The following is a 19,811-nucleotide window of genomic DNA, read 5'->3' as shown; positions in this document are numbered from 1 at the left end:
GGACTGGAAGTGGCTGCCCCTGGAGAACAGGACCGGGAGTCGGCCCGGGTAGGGAGGTCACTGTGGGTTTTTGCTATTATTTCATGTTTACAAGCATAGTCACATGAACACTGACTGTCACTTTAAAAGAGGGAAGGAGAATATGTTCTAAAAACAAAAGAGCACCCCTGGCACACGGACCCCCAACTCTGGCCCTGGCTGAATCTCCTGACCACACCAAGGACACTCCCGGCACCCTGGCACCCCGGCACGGTCCCCCTGCCTCCGCTCTGTGCTCTGTCACCATCCCACGCTGCCGTCTGACATCCACAAACACTCGGAGAGCCCGGGGGGACGTTTGAAACCCCTTCAAAGCATTTGGAAGCAGCAGGAAGAGATGAATGGGAAGCCGTGAAAACCAAGCGCTCCCTCAGTCGCGCTCAGATGTCAGCTCTCTGCCAGGCTCAGCACCTTCATCCACAGCGGCAGAAGCCGGGTGCCAGCCTCCACCACGTCCACGCACACCCAGGAGCCAGACTGAAGTCTCAGCCACGCCGACGGGAGAGGGCACACGGGCTGCCTCTCTGCCCTGCCGGCCTCTCAGTTAAAGTGTCCCTTTGGGTATTGTAACTGGAAAGGGATGGGGCTGTACGGGGATGCACCTGCCACAGACGGATGGGTGGGAGGGGACGAAGCTGCCGCTCGGTGGCCAGGGCTGTGAGCACTTCTCTGAGGGCAGGGGAGCATGGATGGCGTGTGGGGACGCAGGGGCTTCAGGGAACAGCAGGAGAACAGGTGGGGGTCAGGGCGGGGCCGGCTTGTGGCTTCAGATGGGTGGTGGAGCCCTGGTTCCCACAGCGGGCTAACAGCTTGGAGAATGACTCCCTGTGTGAGCAGGGAACAGAAGCCCCCCTCGGGGTTACGCAGGCTCCACTCCCACCCTGTGTCGGAGGGCGCTGTCCTGCTCAGGACTTCCTCCGTGGAAGGAGTCTGCGGCTGGGACGTGTGAGGGTCTCCCCCTTCTCAGTCTGGCCGAACGTCCAGTGCACACGTGACTTTGGGTCTCAGTTTCAGGTCTGCCCTCACAGCCCTCCTCTCACGGGGATGGACTACAGCTCCTCGCACAGACACCGTGGGCTTAGTTCGTGGCCCCTTTAAGCACAAGTTTCCTTCCCTTCCCCCATGAGGGTGCTGGGTGGGAGGGGGATGTGGAGAGGCGGTGTCCCCTCTGCAGCTGGTCCCTCCCCTGCTGTGACGGCTCCCAGGGCTCACAGGAGACGCCCAAAGTCCCCAGGGTGGCAGGTGCGCCCTCCCACCACCCTCATCATGCACCTGCCGCTTCCGAGCCAGAGGTGCCCTGGGCTCAGGGACCACCGCGTCTTCGTGGACCCCATACTCGGCCCAGCTCCTGGCGCTGGGCTCTGTCTGCCGAGAGAGCACAGCCACGGTTTCTCGCAGCCGCCCCCCGCCCCAATATCCCTGCTCCAATCCTCCCGCTGGAAATCTGGTTCAGTTCCCTTCATCTGGGCTGTGAGGAGCAGAGGAGCACAGGGAGGAAGTGCCTGGGGCAGGGTCCACGGAGGGCAGCGCCCCCTCCTCTGTTGCTGTTGTGGGCGTGGTCAGCAACACATCATAAGGGCCAGAGGTCAGGCTGCAGAGATCCCAACTCCACTGCGGACCCGGCCAAGTGCTGAGCACAGGGTCAGCCTCACGGGGAGGTCAGCCCCAGAGCCAGCTTGGTGTTGGGGTGCACATGCGCAGACCCACGCTCCCCACTGGGGGCTAGGGTGCCTCCTCCCCATCCTGCTCAGCCGGGCTTGGCTCTGTCCACTCTGGGCCCTGCCATCACTCTCTTCTCCCTGGACAGTGTCCTGGGGGTAGGGGAGCCCCAGGGGAGGCTGAGGCTCTGCAGGAGGTCAGCTGACCCCAGGCCCAAGTGGAGCACCTGCGCCTGACCCAGGGGGCCCGGGGGGCTGGGGGGCCCGGGGCAGGCAGCCCGCCTTCCTCTCCCCTCCGCCTGGGAGCCGCCCACCTGCACACACACCTGACTCTTTACTCTTTTCTCTTCGCCTTCCCTTCCCACGCCCCATCCTCCCTGTCCTGGGTCCCAGGGGGGAGTCAGGTCCCACAGGGCGAGCAGGAGAGGGAGCCACCAGCAGGCCAGCAGGAGGAGGGTAACCAGCGCCCTCCTCCCTCCGCCACCTCCCTGGCGGGCACCCGGGCTGCACAGGAATTCCCAGCAGCCTCCCCTGGCCTGGCCCTGGCTGCCCCTCTCCTCCCTGCCCGCACTCCCTGCCTTTGCTGAGCCACCAGACACACACGGCCAGCCCTGCAGGAGCGACTGACACGGGGCCCTGCCCACAGGCCGACCACGGCTTGGTGGTCCGGTCACGTCGGGGAGGGCGCTGCAGGCCGGCTTGCACACCCCGCAGACTTGCTCAGTGCTGGGGCCTCTCGTCACATCACCCCCACCCCGCAGAGCGGAGTATGCGCCCGTATCCGTGTGTGCATGCCTGCGTGAAGGGCCACGTGCACCCCCCATATGTGTGCGCACACGTGTGTGAGTGTGTGCACGTTTAGCTTGTCTGTGTGTGCACACGTGTGCATGTTTACCTGTGTCTGTGTCCACGTGTGCTCACATCTGTGTGAAGGGCCCTGCATGCCCCTCCCTGTGTGTGTGTACACGCTTAGCTGTGTCTGTGTGCCCCTGCACACGTGTGCGCACCTGCTCTGGCGCAGACCGGCGATGAGGCCAAGCTCCCCTCAGAAGGCCCAGGCCAGAAACATCCTCCAGCCCCACTGGGGCACGTGGGCGGTCAGGGACCAGGGCAGGCCTGCGTGGCCACACGCAGTCCCGGGTGCACCCAGCAGACATCTCGGGCCCAAGCCCGCGGGGATCCCCAGAGCCTGCCCTGCACGACGGCCCCCTGCCCTCCCTCGCCCTGTGACCGCCCTCAGGGAGACCCCAGCAGCTGGGCTGTGGGGCAGGGGCGCCCCAGGTCTCTGCCTCCGCCCTGCCTGACCCCAGCCCTCCGGCGCCTGTGACCGCCCCTCAGGGAGACCCCAGGCAGCTGGGCTGCGGGACGGGGGCGACGGGCGCCCCAGGTCTCTGCCTCCGGCTCCCTGCCCGGCCTCATCTGCGTGCCTGCCGGGTCAGGAGAGCAGGCGTGCCCTGCCCTGCAGAGCTGCGGGCCAGGCGCCGGGGCAGGGAGCAGCCACCGCACACCCGCCACTCCGCGCGCCGCCGCCGCCCAAAGAATGATTTTCTCTCTTTTTCGCTTTTCCAGGCTGCTTTCCGGAGCGCCCCCTTGTGGCAAAGTCGCGCAGGCACAGTATCTGAGACAACGGTGGTCCAAGGGGTCTCCCCAGCTTTGCAAAGGGTGGTGGGAGGTGGGGGCGGAGCCCACCCTCCGCGGTCCCCTGCTGACCCCTCCTCTTCCAGGAGCCCTGGGAAGTGAGGGGACAGAAGTCTGTATTCGGATGTTTTACACGGAGGAGCTGAGCCTGGTGGACAGCCGGAGAGCCTCCCCTCCCCCGGGGACCAGAGCCGCGGTCTCAGCGCTCGCCTTGCACTTCTTGCACCTGTCACAGTCTTGGCTGGGTCCACTCTCTTCCCCCACCTCACATCCCCCAGGGCGGAAGACTGGGGAGAGGCGTAATCACGGGGCAGGAGACCCCGTACTCCCCTCACCGTCCCCCCCGTCCCGCTCTCCATCTGTGCATGGGAATCCGAACACTCCACGCCGCTTGTACTCCACCTTCTCAATGCATTGTCATTTACTGGATCTCAGGGCGTGGGGGGGATTCTGGTTTTGATGGCGGTCCAAGTACTCGGGTCCCCACCTCCTACGCGGAGGACCTGGATGGAGTTCCTGGCTCCTGGCTTCAGCCTGGCGCAGCCCAGCGGATGGAGACATCTCTATCTCTGTCTATATCCATCTCTGTCTCTTAGGGGCTGGCACGGTGGAGCAGTAGGTAAAGCTGCCACGTGTGGTGTCGGCATCCCAGATGGGCACCGGCTCAAGTCTCGGCTGCTTTGCTTCCGGTCCAGCTCCCTGCTAATGCACCTGGGAAAGCAGTGGAGGACGGACCAAATGCTTGGGCCCCAGCAGCCCATGTGGGGACCCAGACAGAGTTCCAGGCTCCTGGCTTTGGCCTGGCCCAGCCCTGGCCATTGTGAACATTTGGGGAGTGAACCAGCGGATAGAAGTTTCTCTCCTGCCCCCATCATTCTGCCTTCAAATAAACAAATAGAGCTTTAAAAGCCCCAGACAATGTGCTCTCTAGGAAACATGCCGGCATGCATCCGTGTGCAGAGTTAATTACACAAAAGAAGGAAGTCGCACAGAGCCAGGCCTCCGCACACGCGGTCCTGCGTGCTCAAATCACTTCTTTCGTTTCACTGCCCGTGTCAGAGCAGGCGCCTGGAGGCTGTTTGCTCTCTCGCAGGACCGTGACCCGAGGCTCACGCCGGCCGCTGTGGTCCTCCCCTCCTCCCCACTCTGCCCCCAGATCTGTATTGCTCAGAGAAAGGACTTGCTGGCCGCGTGGGGTCTGAGAGCTTTGGGTCTTAGTTTTATTTTTAGACCGTGTGCAAAAGAAACAGAAAGGCCCGAGGCAGGGTTTGGACGCTGGCCCAGTTCTGAGACTGCCGCCTGCTCCGAGGCCCTGAGAGAGGGCTGGGCTCAAAGGCTGACCCCAGGGGGCAGGTTTTAGCTTCTGGGGGGGCAGGCTGCTGCGTCACAGCCAGCAAAGGAAACCCCTCGACTGCCTCTGCCCACGGGAGGTTCCTGGGGGAGCAGCCGCAGCCCTGCACGACCTCCGTGAGAACTTGACGCATCTCCCCTCCAAGTTTCCTAATACCTGGGGGCATCCTTGGCTGGGAAGACGGAACCTGTGGAGGTGCCTCTGCGGCTCCCCCAGGGGCACCTGAGCTTGGTTACCCTAATCTAAAAAAAATATTTATTTTATTCAAAAGACAGAGTTACAGAGAGAGCGAGACACAGAGACTGACAAATCTTCCATTCCCCAAATGGCCACAACAGCCAGAGCTGGGCCGAGCCGAAGCCAGGAACCAGGAGCTTCTTCTGGGTCTCCCATGCAGGTTCAGGGGCCCAAGCACTTGGGCCATCTTCCGCTGCTTTTCCAGGCCATAGCAGAGAGCTGGATCAGAAGTGGAGCAGCCGGGACTCGAACTGGAGCCCATATGGGATGCTGGCACTGCAGATGGTGGCTTAATCTACTATACCACATCGCTGGCTCCGGTTACCCTGATTTTGAAAGTCAAGTGGTCCCCGGACTCCTCTTCTGACCTTGAAACTGGGATCCCTCCTCCCCCACCAGCCTCTGTGCCCCAACACCCCCGCAGGCTGAGACCACGTCCCGGCAGCTCCCACACAGCTCCACTGGGACGTCCGCCGCCCGGCCCCAGAAGTGACTTGGTTTTATCAGTAGGAGGCGCTGATGAGCTGCTGAGCAGGCACTGGGGCAGGGGCAGGGGCGAGCTCTCACTGGCAGTCGTGCATCCACGCCCGGTCCAACACCTGACCACAGAGACAGCATCCTGGACCGGCTCACACCGGTGCTGCTGCACGTGAGGTCCCCAGGCCAGCCTCCCCCGTGCCCGCTGACAACTTTGGAGCGATCCAGATTCTCGGGCCCAGCTTGCGATTAATGGGCCCCCAAGGCGATTCTGTCGAAGGGGCCAGTCTGAGAACCCCCGGTTTAGTCTGAGACCCCCTGGTTTGGGTGATTCATGTGGGACCCTGCAGCCACTACCCATCGTCATGGAACAAAGCACCACAAGACTGAGTGGCTTAAGTTAGCAGTGATTTTATTTGCTGGTGACTCCGTGGGTCGGCCGTGTGGGGCTCTGCAGGGCGGTTTTCTGTGATCTGACTGCCTCGTCCATCAGCTCCCAGCACGGCTGCCCAGGTGCTTTCTGATTTCTGAGAAGAAAGAATGTGTAGTTAGTTGTTGTTCTTTTTTAAATTTTTTTTTTTTTTTGACAGGCAGAGTGGACAGTGAGAGAGAGAGACAGAGAGAAAGGTCTTCCTTTTGCCATTGGTTCACCCTCCAATGGCCGCCGCGGTAGCGCGCTGCGGCCGGCGCACCACGCTGATCCGTTGGCAGGAGCCAGGTGCTTCTCCTGGTCTCCCATGGGGTGCAGGACCCAAGTACTTGGGCCATCCTCCACTGCACTCCCTGGCCACAGCAGAGAGCTGGCCTGGAAGAGGGGCAACCGGGACAGGATCGGTGCCCTGACCGGGACTAGAACCCAGTGTGCCGGCGCCGCAAGGCGGAGGATTAGCCTAGTGAGCCGCGGCGCCAGCCTCTTTTTTAAATTTTAAGAGTTATTTATTTATTTGAAAGTCAGAGTTACAGAGAGAGAGAGAGAGAGAGAGAGGTCTTCCATCCGCTGGTTCACTCCCCAAATGGCTGAAACGGCTGGAGCTGCTCCGATCCTAAGCCAGGAGCCAGGGTCTTCCTCCAGGTCTCTCACGCAGGTGCAGGGGCCCAAGGACTTGGCCATCTTCTACTGCTCTCCCAGGCCACAGCAGAGAGCTGGATCGGAAGTGGAGCAGCCGGGACTCAAACTAGCGCCCATATGGGATGCCGACACTGCCACAGGGCTTGCCCCCGCACTTTTTCAAAACCCTCTGTGTGATCTCGTGTTTGGCCACAGTTTGACAAACAGAGCTGAACGCCCAGGAGCCGGGACCTCAGGCCATAGCCCTCGGCTTTGCGTCCCGCTGTGAGACGCCCAGGGGGCCTAACTTCAGTAACAGAGGAGTTGTATTTCTCCCACAGCTTTGGAAGTTCAAGTCCAACAAGGGTGGGACCTTGTTGACCCGGTGCCTGGTGAGGGAAGCACATTGCGGAGGGGGCGTGTGTAGGAGCTGACAGCCACGATGGCCACGTCTCAAAGCAGAGCAGAGACAGACAGAGGAACAGGTGATCCGCAATCCCTCAATGCCCTCCCCTCCCGGGCAGTGACCTAGGGACCTCCCATCCACCCCACCCCTGCATCACCTCCCAGTGGGAGCACCCGGGGCCCGAGCCTTCCCCCCCACCCTGAGCCTTTACCACCAGGTTCAGCACTCAGAGTGTGGCCCAGGCTAAAACGCGAACCCAGAAACGCACATGGAGGGGAGGACAGGAGGGCCAAACAGAAGGCATCAGCCAGGGCGTGAGACACAGGTCCAGAAATCTCACACCAAGAACCGTGGGCCTGGGGCCGAGACGGGGCCGTGCCTGCCCCTGTGCCGCCACGCAGCGAGGCCTGCGCTGTCCACACCGCCGCCAGCCCGAGTTGTCCCAGGACAGAACATGGCCGAGAATCATCCCCTTCTTCCCAGTGGCTGTGGCCTGAGCCACGTGTTCACGGCTGCTCCGGCTGTTGTTCTCGGGTTTGGTGTAGACTGGAGTCCAGAGCAGGCTCCCGCCAGCACGTAGACTGTCAGACGTCCAGGACATGGGCGAGCCACTGTCACCCTGGGCCATTCTGCAAGTACAGACTCCAGGGCCGGCATGTGGCGCAGCAGGTGAAGCCACCGCCTGCAGTGCCGGCATCCCACATGGGTGCCAGTTCAAATCCTGACTGCTCCACTTCCAATCCAGCTCTCTACTGTGGCCTGGGAAAGCAATGGAAGATGGCCCAAGTCCTTGGGCCCCTGCACCCGCCGGGGAGACCCAGAAGAAGCTCCTGGCTCCTGGCTTTGGTCTGGCTCAGCCCTGGCTGTTGTGGCCATTTGGGGAGTGAACCAGCTGATGGAATACGTCTCTCGCTCTCTCTCTCTCACTCTCTCTCTCTGTAACTCTGCCTTTAAATAAATAAAAATAAATCTTAAAAAAAAAGGAAAAACTGGCCAGCGCCGTGGCTCACTTGGTTAATCCTCCGCCTGTGGTGCCAGCATCCCATATGGGCACCGGATTCTGTCCCGGTTGCCCCTCTTCCAGTCCAGCTCTCTGCTGTGGCCCGGGAGTGCAGTGGAGGATAGCCCAAGTGCTTGGGCCCTGCACCCCATGGGAGACCAGGAGGAAGCACCTGGCTCCTGGCTTCGGATCGGCGTAGCTCCGGCCATGGTGGCCATTGTGGGGGTGAACCAATGGAAGGAAGACCTTTCTCTCTGTCTCTTTCACTGTCTAACTCTATCTGTAAAAAAAAAAAAAAAAAAAAAAAGGAAAAACTGGAAATGCAAATATTAAAAATGTACAGTCCCTGGCTGGCGCCGTGGCTCAACAGGCTAATCCTCCGCCTTGCGGCGCCAGCACACCGGGTTCTAGTTCATAGCTCTCTGCTATGGCCCGGGAAGGCAGTGGAGGATGGCCCAAGTGCTTGGGCCCTGCACCTGCGTGGGAGACCAGGAGAAGCACCTGGCTCCTAGCTTCGGATCAGCGCGATGCGCCGGCCGCGGCGGCCACTGGAGGGTGAACCAACGGTAAAGGAAGACCTTTCTCTCTGTTTCTCTCTCTCACTATCCACTCTGCCTGTCGAAAAAAAAAATGTACAGTCCCACACATTGCATAAAAAGACAACAAATACTCAAAATTCACCGCTCTTCAATGACTCTGCTGCGTGTCACCGCTGCCTGTGCCGCCGAGGCCCCTCTTCTGTGGCGTTCCTGACAGTGACAGCCCTGCCATCGGTCGGGGGTGGCAGCCAGGTCACCCGAGGTCAGCCATGGTGACAGCCCTGCCATGGGGGGTGGCAGCCGGGCCACCCGAGGTCAGCCACGGTGACAGCCCTGCCATGGGGGGTGGCAGCCGGGCCACCTGAGGTCAGCCACCGTGACAGCCCTGCCATGGGGGTGGTAGCCGGGTCACCCGAGGTCAGCCACCGTGACAGCCCTGCCATGGGGGTAGTAGCTGGGTCACCTGAGGTCAGCCACTGTGACAGTCCTGCTGTGGGGGGTGGTAGCCGGGTCACCCGAGGTCAGCCACCGTGACAGCCCTGCAGTCGGGATGGTACCCGGGTCACCCGAGGTCAGCCATGGTGACAGCCTGCAGTTGAGGTGGTAGCCGGGTCACCCGAGGTCAGCCACAGTGACAGCCCTGAAGTCAGGATGGCAACCGGGTCACCCGAGGTCAGCCACGGTGACAGCCCTGCCATGGGGGGTGGCAGCCGGGTCACCCGAGGTCAGCCACAGTGACAGCCCTGCCACGGGGGGTGGCAGCCGGGTCACCCGAGGTCAGCCACAGTGACAGCCCTGCCATGGGGGGTGGCAGCCGGGCCACCCGAGGTCAGCCACGGTGACAGCCCTGCCATGGGGGTGGTAGCCAGGTCACCTGAGGTCAGCCACCGTGACAGCCCTGCCATGGGGGTGGTAGCCGGGTCACCTGAGGTCAGCCACCGTGACAGCCCTGCCATGGGGGTGGTAGCCGGGTCACCTGAGGTCAGCCACCGTGACAGCCCTGCCATGGGGGTGGTAGCCGGGTCACCCGAGGTCAGCCACCGTGACAGCCCTGCCATGGGGGTAGTAGCTGGGTCACCTGAGGTCAGCCACTGTGACAGTCCTGCTGTGGGGGGTGGTAGCCGGGTCACCCGAGGTCAGCCACCGTGACAGCCCTGCAGTCGGGATGGTACCCGGGTCACCCGAGGTCAGCCATGGTGACAGCCTGCAGTTGAGGTGGTAGCCGGGTCACCCGAGGTCAGCCACAGTGACAGCCCTGAAGTCAGGATGGCAACCGGGTCACCCGAGGTCAGCCACAGTGACAGCCCTGCCATGTGGGGTGGCAGCCGGGTCACCCGAGGTCAGCCACAGTGACAGCCCTGCCATGTGGGGTGGCAGCTGGGTCACCCGAGGTCAGCCACGCGGGAGGAATGACGCCGTGGAAATGGGTAAGTGCCGTCAGTCACGCTGGTTTGGTTTCTGAGCCAATGCTAATGGTGATGGTGAGAAGACCCCGCCTTGGCCCTGGGTTCTGCGGGAACGGGGAGCCTGCACCCAGCCCCGTTCCTCTTGCTGGGGCTCCACTCCAGGGTCCCGTGGGTCAGGACCCCCCAGCCTCGGCCGCCACCTGCCCTGGCTCCCTGCACAGGGTCCCCAGCAGAGCCCTCAGCACTGAGCCTGGGGGTCCCCAGGGCCCCGGTGCTCCGTGGGCCACCTTGAGCCAGACCGCCCAGGAGCCACACCCCCTCTCCAGCCCCAACACTGCCCCTGCCGGAGCCCGGCCCCCTGCCCCGCTGTCCCGGGAGGTCACGCAGAGTCCCACCCCACCCCCCCCTGGAGCTGCAGGCTGAGGCTCAGCCGCTCTCAGCTCCCCTGAGTGTGGAGGGGTGGGGGGGGTGGGGGTCCCGAGCTGTGCCAGCGTTGACCTGCAAATCCCAGCAGACAGCACCCGGGACCGCGCACCCTGGGGAAAGGCTGGGCCCCGCGGAGGGGTCTTCTCAGCCCCCTGTGGACGCTCCACACTGTTCAGGGCTGCTGTCCACGGCCCAGGGCCTGCCTTCGCTCCGAGCGCCACGACGCCCTCCAACACGCGCGGCAAAGGTGCTGTGACCCAGCCCCCTGCCCTGAGAAGACCCGTCCCCGCCGAATCCCAGCCCCGCCCCCGCCGGGTCCAACCCCGCCCCCACCGAATCCCAGCCCCCCCCCCCCCCCCCCCCGGTCCCAGCCCCGCCCCCGCCGGACCCCAGCCGCCCCCAGGCTCTCCGTGGCCCAGAGTCAGCGGCAGCCCCTGTGGGGTTCCCTCCTGAAGCCCCCGCCAGCCCTGCTGCTGGGGAGGGCTAAGCCGGCGACTGCTCGCAGCGCCCCGCTATTTTTTCTAATTCACCATTGACACAGAGTTTGTTACGTTGAAAGGTTCCTATCCAAGGTGCACAGTATGGCGAGTTTTGAGGAATGCGGTCCCACTGTCTCCCACAGCCCCACAGCCGTGGAGAACGCCCCCCACCACTCCAGAAGCTTCCCTCTCACCCCTCGGCCATGCCCCCCCCCCAGGCGCCCGGGGTCCCACCAGGACGGCCGCTCGCGGACCCCGGGCCTGGCTAACTCCCACCCCTCGGCCACGCCTCGCCCCAGGCGCCCGGGGTCCCACCAGGAGGGATGCTCGTGGACATGGGGCCTGGCTAACTCCCACCCCTCGGCCCTGCCTCGCCCCCCCCCCCCAGGCACCCGGGGTCCCACCAGGACGTCCGCTCGCGGACCCCGGGCCTGGCTAACTCCCACCCCTTGGCCACGCCTCGCCCCAGGCACCCGGGGTCCCACCAGGAGGGATGCTCGTGGACATGGGGCCTGGCTAACTCCCACCCCTCGGCTACGCCTCACCCCAGATGCTCGCGGACCCCGGGCCTGGCTGCGGTAACTCAGCGGAAAGCCAGGCCCTTCCTTAATTGTCCACGAAGTCTGTGCGGAGAAGGTTCTAGACTGGAGCCTTTATGCCGGAGTTTAAAATAGCCAAGCAAACCTCTGGCTCCCCCCCCCCCCCCCCCCGCGTTTCAAAAGCCCTTTGTGATACAAAGAACAGGGAGAGAACCTCTGAACTTTGACCCCTGACCTTGGGCAAGTGTGGTGATTGCCCCCAGTGCTGTCACTAAGGACCGCAACCCATTTCGACAACAAATGTGGGAGCGACAGGTCGGAAGTCAAGGGGCCCAGGATTCACGAGGTCAGAATCCAGGTCGGGGCTGTGGCGCTGCGGGTCAGGTTGCCAGCTGTGTCCCCTGCCTCCCAGACTCGACGCTCCATGGCCGATCCGGCTTCCTACGAACGCTCCCAGGGAGGCAGCGATGATGCCCATGGGTTCCTGCACCCATGTGGGAGACCGGGATGCTGGCCACGCGCTGGCCACGCCCAGCTGTTGTGGTTCTGCACCCGTGTTAGACCGGGATGCTGGCCACGCCCAGCTGTTGTGGTCCTGCACCCATTGGGAGACCGGGATGCTGGCCACGCCCAGCTCTTGTGGTTCCTGGGTGGGAGACTGGGATGCTGGCCACGCCCAGCTCTTGTGGCTCCTGGGTGGGAGACCAGGATGCTGGCCTCACGCTGGCCCACGCTGCGCTCCTGCAGAGTTTAGGGAGTGAGCCAGCAGAAGGAAGCACTCACTCTTCCTCTCTCTGCCTTTCAAATAAAATATGCAAATAAATACATATAAAATGAAAGGGGCTAACCTTTCTCCGCACACCGCGTGACTGTGCTGGGAACATGTCTCCGGAGACGCCGTGGCAGGAGCCGGTCTTCTGGATTCAAAGCTGTGGATTCCCAGAGTGTGTCCTGGGGCCCAGGACCCAGCAGACAGGCGTGGTGGGGAGGGTCCTGTGCTCACCCGGACTGGGATCGGTCATCCTCTCCTGGGCTCCAGCCTGGGGAAGAACCCTGACCTCACACCTGACCCAGCACAGCCTCCCGGTTCGACCCGGGACCCACGGTCTTTACCGCCACCTAGTGGTGCAGAGACTCCTTGCATGGAGAGCGTTCCGGAACCCAAAGCAGGCATCTCTGAGCTCTGAACCGGGTCACCTCTCACCTGGAAGCCACTTCTCACCCCCCGCAGCCACCCTGAGGGTGGGGGGCAGCTTTTGGAGAAGCCCCAGGGGGCCGGGGTGCAGGGTCACGATGTCGCCTTGGTGCAGGTCGGAGCCCCGGCTTGCCCACTTGCGGCAGCCGGCACTCAGGGCCCTGGGACGCACGCTGTGTCCCCTGGGCACCATTCCCGGCCTGCTCCTCCCGGCCTCTCGGCCACAGGTCCTGTTCTGGACTCATCTCAGGGAGAGTCGTGGTCTCAGGCTCATCCCCGCGGAGGAGCCGTGTGCTGGGGAGCCATGGGCGGGCCGGGGTGGGGGGACCCAGCCGTCCCAGCGTCCCAGCGTCCCACCGTCCCGCGTGCCTGCATTTCACATACACACAGTCATACACACGCTCAGCCAGCGCCGGCCTGGAAGCCACAGCCTCGGTCCCCGGACAGAGCGTCGGCTCGGTGGGGAGACACACGTGTCCACCAGCGGTTAGCACGGTGTGCAGGGGCGTCGGCACCCTTTCCTGGCGCAGAAGGTGGCCAAGGCCTTGGTGGTGTGGCTGGGCCCGATGGCCTTGAACTTCACCACCTCACAGCAAAGTTTCCATGAGCCGCTCCTGTCCCACGGTCAGCGCCTGGCCCAGCCCCAGACCTGCCGTCCCTAGGGGAGGCAGTGGGGCCGAGCCGGGCAGCAGGTGGCCAGGCATGGGCGCCCCCCACTGGACGGAGGCCACAGGGAGTGGGCACAGGCGGTGTTGTCAGGAGGGAGAGACGAGGGTGTCACAGACGGGGGGCGCCTGAAGCTGCTTCCTGTGCAGGGGGGTGGCAGGGGAGCCACGGCCCAGGCCCTGGGCCCACCTCTGGGGAGCGGGGCTCAGAGCCCCCTGAGTGCTCCCTGGAGAGCAGATCCCCCCACCCTCTCTCCTGGGCTGCTGCGTCCCCCCCACCATGGGAGTCAGCGGGGGGCATGCAAAACGCAGCCAGGGAGGGCCGACGTGTGTCAACCTCGCGTCTCCCAAACCCATCCATGCTCAGCTGTACTGGGGAAACTGAGGCAGCCTCCTGCCTGGAGGAGGCAGGAACTTCTTCAGGAACCGCCGTCCTGGGCACCGCGGCCTGGGGTGAGACACGGAGGCCCTTGGTCCCCCCCAGCTCCGGAGGCTGAAAGCCCGGCCCCAGGTAGCCACGGGGCTGGTTTCCTGTGGCCTCTGCCCTCGGCTCTGCGTCCTCTCCCTGGCTTGGTCCCCTCACTCGCCCTCTGGGCCAGTCCCTGCGTCCCTGCGTCTCTGTGTCCGGCGTCCCCTGTTCTCATGAGGACCCAGCCTTCAAGTGCCCACTCTAGCGACCCCGAGTTAACCCGATGACCTTGGCCCTGACCCCATTGCCCAGTGAGGTCCCATTCAGCGATGCTGGGGTGGGGGCTGCAGCCTGTGGACGCCACAGGGGATGCAAGTCGCTCCACGGCACTCAGCACGGCCCCACGAGCCGGCCAGGAGGGCGAGCGCAGAGCCGGGCACCTGGGACAGGCGGGCGCAGAGCCGGGCACCTGGGACAGGCGGGCGCAGGACCGGGCACCTGGGACAGGCAGGCGGGCGCAGAGCCGGGCACCTCGGACAGGCGGGCAACGGAGCTGGGGTGGGGGAGCCTCTCATCGCCAGTGGCCCGGAATCAGGGGCCCTGGGCTGAGCGGAGGGCGAGACCCAGTGCTCAGTGGCAGCCATGCTCCGCCCCACGGCTGCGGCGTGGAGTGGCGGAACGCGGGCTCTCGGGGAGTTAAACACCTTCAAACGCGAGGCTTCAACGACAGCCCCCTTGCGCCCCTCTCTGGGCCTTCTCCGTCCTCAGAAAGCCCGGGGCAGGCGGGAGTGGCTGATGCAGGGGAAGCCCAGCTCCCATGGGGGCGCGGGTGCCGCCTGTTTCCCGTGGCCCCGGACCAAGGTTATCTGCGAGGCCACACTCACCGCCCGGCTCAACAGTCCTCGTGTCCTGAGCCCTGGCAAAGCCGGACCCGAGGCCCCGGGGAGATGGGGAGAAGGCCCCCAGGCAGAGCCGGGCCGGGAGAAGCGGGGTGCACGCGGTAGCCTCTGGGCAGCAGGCAGGGATGTGAGCGGGGTTTACGCGGTAGCCAGAAGCCTGGAGCTCCATCCGGGTCTGCCGCGTGGGTGCAGGGGCCGGAGCACTTGGGCCGTCTTCTGCTGCCTCCCTCGCACGTTAGCAAGGAGCTGGATCAGTAACGGAGGAGCTGGCACTGGAACCGGCACCCACGTGGGCGGCTTTATCTGCCGTGGCACAGCACCGGCCCCGACTGGGCCTTCCAAGGGCCTCACAGCCGTGGGGAGGGTGAGGGGGGTCCCGTCCTCTGCCCTGGGCACCTGCTGTTCCCGCCCTCGGAGTGCCCCAGGCCAGAAGCGGACATAGTCCCTGGGTCCCCACCCACGCTCTGCCACAGAGGCCAGCCTGTGGACCCCCCGGGTTTGGCTTGGTTGGGGGGGGGGGTTGCCCAGGTTGGCTGGGGTCTGAGGGCCGAGCCCCTCTCCCCTCCTTCTCCTGTGTGACTGCAGTAGAGTGAAGCCGGGCCCACCCCACCCCTGCACGGCACTGCCTTTGCCCGCGAGCCACAGCTGAGTCCACGCCCGGCTCACAGGCGGCTCTGCCGGCTCCACAGCGCCGGCCCCAGGAGGTTTGTTGAAAGCAGGAAACCTCCGGTCACAGCAGTCAGGGAGGCGCCCGGGAGGAGCTGCCGGGGAGCTCACTAGGTGGCCTCCCACATGGGCGCCGGATCGAGTCCCTGCTATGGCCTGGGAAGGCAGCAGAAGATGGCCCAGTCCTTGGGCCCCTGCACCCACGTGGGAGACCTGGAAGAAGCCCCTGGCTCCTGGCTTCAGATCAGCGCAGCTCTGGCCATTGTGGCCATTTGGGGAGTGAACCAGCGGATGGAAGACCTCTCTCTCTCTCTCTGCCCCTGCTTCTCTGTAACTCTGCCTTTCAAATAAATAAATCTTTTTTAACCTCACTTTGCTCACTGTCCCTGGCCCCATTCTTCCCTGGGAGCGAGGGCTGAAGTCCCCGTCACCTCCCCCAGCACCAGCACCTCGGGGACAGGCGGCACCTGATCCGGTCTCCGGGGCCTGGCCTTGGAGCTCTGATGGCTGGGTGTCGCCCTCCCCCGCACACCCCCGCCCTCCCAGAACTGTCTGGGCTTGTCCTTTTTCCTCTTTCACCACTGGGGCTTGGCTCACTCAGGGGTGGGGACGGGGACAGAGCCTTTGTGTCCCCGCATGTGACAGGCAGGATGGGGGGGTCTCACACACCAGCAGGCCCGCGAGCACAGGAGCAGAGCTGTTGAGGCACCTGGCCCCTCGCCCCCCACTCCCGCCGTGCACCGCTGGGGGCTCCGTGGCCGCCCCCCCCCACCCCCTGGGGCCTCCCCCAGCCCTGCTTGGCGCACCCAGGGTGCACAGCGCCCCGCTCGCCCACCCCGCGGGCCCAACAGGTTGTCTGCACGTTGCCAGCGGCCACTCAAGCGGGCCAGACTATATACCACACCAACTCTGCCTTTAAAAGATTTTATTTTTTGTTTTTTTTTATTTATTTTTTTTTTTTACTTTTTTTTTTGACAGGCAGAGTGGCTAGTGAGAGAGAGAGAGACAGAGAGAAAGGTCTTCCTTTGCCGTTGGTTCACCCTCCAGTGGCCACTGCGGCCGGCACACCGCGCTGATCCAAAGCCAGGAGCCAGGTGCTTCTCCTGGTCTCCCATGGGGTGCAGGGCCCAAGCACTTGGGCCATCCTCCACTGCACTCCTGGGCCACAGCAGAGAGCTGGCCTGGAAGAGGGGCAACCGGGACAGGATCGGTGCCCCGACCGGGACTAGAACCCGGTGTGCCGGCGCCGCAAGGCGGAGGATTAGCCTGTTGAGCCACGGCGCCGGCCGAAAAGATTTTATTTTTAAAAATTTATTTTAAAGACATTTTAAAGACAGAGATCTTCCGTCCGCTGGTTCACTCCCCAGACCCGCTGGCGCACACTGGGGCTGTGTCCGCCCTCCTGCTACTGCGGATAACGCTACGGCGAACACGGCCGGACAGCACTTCTTCAAGTCCCCGCTTTCCGTGTTTTCGCGTGACGGGGCGCTCCGCGGGTGCGGCCCCTTTAAGGCCGACTGGGAGGACCCAACGCCGAGAGCGCGCCTCTCTAGCCGCCGTCTCGATGGTGGGCCGGCGCTTCCGGCCGGAAATACGCGCACGGAGCCCGCCTCCGGCCGGAAGTGCGCGCGGAGCCCGCTTCCGGCCTGGCTGGCTGCGCGACCCTGGGGGAACGCGCTTTGTCCGGTCTCGGAGAGACGCCTGCCCGGGCCCCTGCCGTGCGCCAGCCCCCGGCTCTCGGGGCCGCGGCGTCCCCGGCCACCCCCGGGGCGATGGCGGGGCGCCCCGAGCTGCCGCCTTCCCAGGGCGCGGGGTCCGGGACGGCCTGGGCCGCGCGGGGGGGCGGGGCGGGCCCGGCCCTCGGAGGCCCTGGTCCTGCTCCGCGCCGTCTCGCTCTGCCCGGGGCGTCCGCGGCGTGGGAGAGACGGGCGGCGCGGCCCGCGCGTGGGCGCCCCAGGTACGTGGGGCCGGAGCCCGCGCCGCCGCCGCGCGGTCTGGGGAGAGGCTCCTGTGCGGCCGAGCCGGTGCCGGGCAGCCCGACCCTGACCTACAGCAAGCGCCCAGGGGCCGCCGGCCCGGGTGCGACGTTGCAGTAACAGGTGTGAGCACCCTAGCAGCAGTTTGGTGATCATGTATGATACTGCACACAGGCCCCGCGCGGGGCCGGGGGAGGGTGGTCGCGAAGTCGTTTCCCGCGTTCAGAGTCGGCCCCGGGCCCCCCAAGCCGGACCCCGGAGACGGGGCGACGGAGGTGCTGCACTTCTGCTTCCGCCCACCAGAGGGCGCGACCCCAGGTGCCTGGGGTGCAGCTCGGGGCGGTGGTCGTCCGCTGCAGGAGCTGACCCCGACCGGGCCCTAGCCCTCGGGGCGGCGAGCGCGCGTGCGCGCCTCTGCCCGCGGTCACTTCCGGCGAGGAGCCGGCACGGTGCCTGCTGGAGGTCGTGGCCGGAGCTCCGAGCGGGCAGCCGGACAACACCCCCAGCCCCCGGGGGCGCGGGGTGGCCCCCCTGCGCCCGACCTCCCGCGCGCTCTGGGGCTCGCGTGCCGGCTGGGCCTCTGGGGGTCGCAGCGGTGCCCACCCCAGGAAGCTTCCGCTCCTGTTGCTTTATCCGCTGGGGAAGCGGCGAGGGGCAGACCAGCGTCGTCCATCCGCTGGGTCACTCCCCGAGGGCCGCAGCGGCCAGGGCTGGGCCAGCCGGGAGCCCCATCCAGGCCCCCACGTGCGCCGTCCCCGCCGCCTGCACGGCGCGCCCGGGAGTGGAGCTGGGCTTGGTGGCCGGGGCGGCGGGCAGCCCCCGAGCTCCCTGTCCGTCCTGGGCGCTTAGCCGGCCCCACCGGGACAGGGCAGACTCCTGACCCCGCACAGCCGTTCCAGTGCAGGGCGGCGGACAGGGGTCTTAGGAGACCCCGAGACAGGTGCTGTGGGAGAAGAGGGGGCGGGAGGGGCTCCTGCGCGGGGGCGGGGCGTCCCCGGCGGGGGGTGTGTGGGGGGGGGGCGGGAGGAGCTGCAGGGGGGCTGGGGGGCCTGGGCGCCTGGGGGTGGGCTGCGTTCCCGGGGCTCACCCCGCCTCTGTCTGAACCCGCAGGTCCTGGGATGGGCGACACCGCCGGAGGCGCCTGGGGTGACAGGTGAGGCGCCCACCGTCGCGGCGCTGGAGACTGCCCGTCTGAGGACCTCGGCCCGGCCCCTGCACCACGCGGCTCCCAGGGGCGGGAACCCTGCCCGGGGTGGGTTCCCTGTCCCCTAACCCAGGTCACCGTCGGCAGGTGGCCGAGAGCGCCCCCTGCCGGTGAGTGGACGCCATGCGGGGCCTGGGCTGCACCAGGTTGGTTAGGTCGGTGGGGGCGGCAGAGCGCGTCTGCTCCTGTGTACCACGTGTGTGCCGGCCGTCTGCTTGTGTGTACCACGTGTGTGCAGGCCCTGGGTCACCGTGGGAGCCGCTCCCCTGGGACTTGCCCAGCGCCGCCCCCGTCTCCCCCCCCCCCCCGGAGACTCGGGTCAGCTGTGTGGCTGCGCCCGCCCTTGTGGGGGCGGTGCCGGGCGCCCTCGGGGCTGCCGGGCAGGGCTGCACCGGAGGGAAATAAACCAGTGAAGGTAGGCCTGGGCCTGAGCGTCTTCCTGCGGTGGGGACGGCGCGGGTTGGAGGGCTCCGGGCTCTGATTTTCACGGGAAGAGCAGAGCCCCACCTGCTCGGTCCCCAGCGGTCGCAGCTCAGCTGGGCCAGGGGCCGGAGCTCCATCCGCGTCTCCCGCGCCGTGCGGGGCCCGAGCACCTGGGCCGCCTTCCACTGCTCTCCCGGGCCATGGCGGAAGCTGGGCTGCAGGACTGGGCCCGTGAGACAGCAGGCGCCGGGATGGGGCGGGTCCCGAGGTGACCACAGCGCCCGCCAAGGACAGGCCGCCTTGGCGCCGCCCCGCAGGTCCTGGCGCCGACCTCCCCCTCCCCTGCCCCTTCCCCCGGCGGTGCCCCCGTCCCCTCAGCTCTTCCTCTGATGTCTGAGCGCCCCCCCAGGTGCCCCCCCCCGTCCCCTCCCCCGGCGCCCCTGTCCCTCAGCTCTTCCTCCGAGTCTGAGCACTGTGCCGGAGCCGCGGTGGCGTGGACTTCCACTCTGGCGGCCCAAGCGCCCCCCACACCTCCGTGTCCTCACCGGCTCGGGGGTGTCCTCTGTTCAGTGTCCACCTTAGCGCGCACGCGAGTGCCCCTCCCCCGGCGTCCCCTTGTCCCCTCCTGGTCTTGGTTTTCTTGGGCTGGGCCTCTCTGAACTGGTGCGTCCACATCTGCCAGGGGCCTGTGGGCGGGAGCTCCCGAGGGCGGTCAGGGTGGTCTGACAGCCACGTCCTTGGGTGTGGGGGCCAGGGCCCAGCCGGAACGTCCAGCTTCCTGGGGAGGCAGAGCCATCACACGGGAGTCACGAGGAAGTCATGCGTGTGAGCCTGGGGCTGTGAGCGCTGTGGGCCGCGCCTTTGAGCAGCGGCCGGCCCACCACCCACAGCAGCCAGGCGGTGACCGCTCTCCCAGAGGCTCCCCCCAGCCCCGTGGAAGGGAGTTGTGAGCTACACCAGGAGAGGGCTCCGGCCCGAGCCGGTGTAGACACGTCCAGTCCGGTCCACACAGGACTGCCTGGGTCCAGGGGCTCAGGTAGCTGCACTTTTACTCAGAAGATAAAGGAATTTGTCACCCAGGCCACCAAAGGCACAGAGAGTCCCTGGGGTCTTGGAGTGCAGCATGCGGGA

General features: G+C 65.6%; 1 non-coding gene across 1 annotated transcript; it reads left to right on the top strand.

Annotated features, from left to right (window-relative positions):
• Positions 1-17,066: 17,066 nt before the first annotated feature.
• Positions 17,067-17,229, top strand: LOC133747397 (small Cajal body-specific RNA 16). Its single transcript, XR_009864350.1, has one exon. It is a non-coding gene; the product is annotated as a small Cajal body-specific RNA 16 (non-coding RNA).
• The last annotated feature ends 2,582 nt before the right edge of the window (positions 17,230-19,811 follow it).

The sequence above is a fragment of the Lepus europaeus genome, chromosome 18, assembly GCF_033115175.1.
Source record: "Lepus europaeus isolate LE1 chromosome 18, mLepTim1.pri, whole genome shotgun sequence".
Taxonomy (NCBI): Eukaryota; Metazoa; Chordata; class Mammalia; order Lagomorpha; family Leporidae; genus Lepus; species Lepus europaeus.
This window is presented reverse-complemented; position numbering and strand designations above follow the sequence as displayed.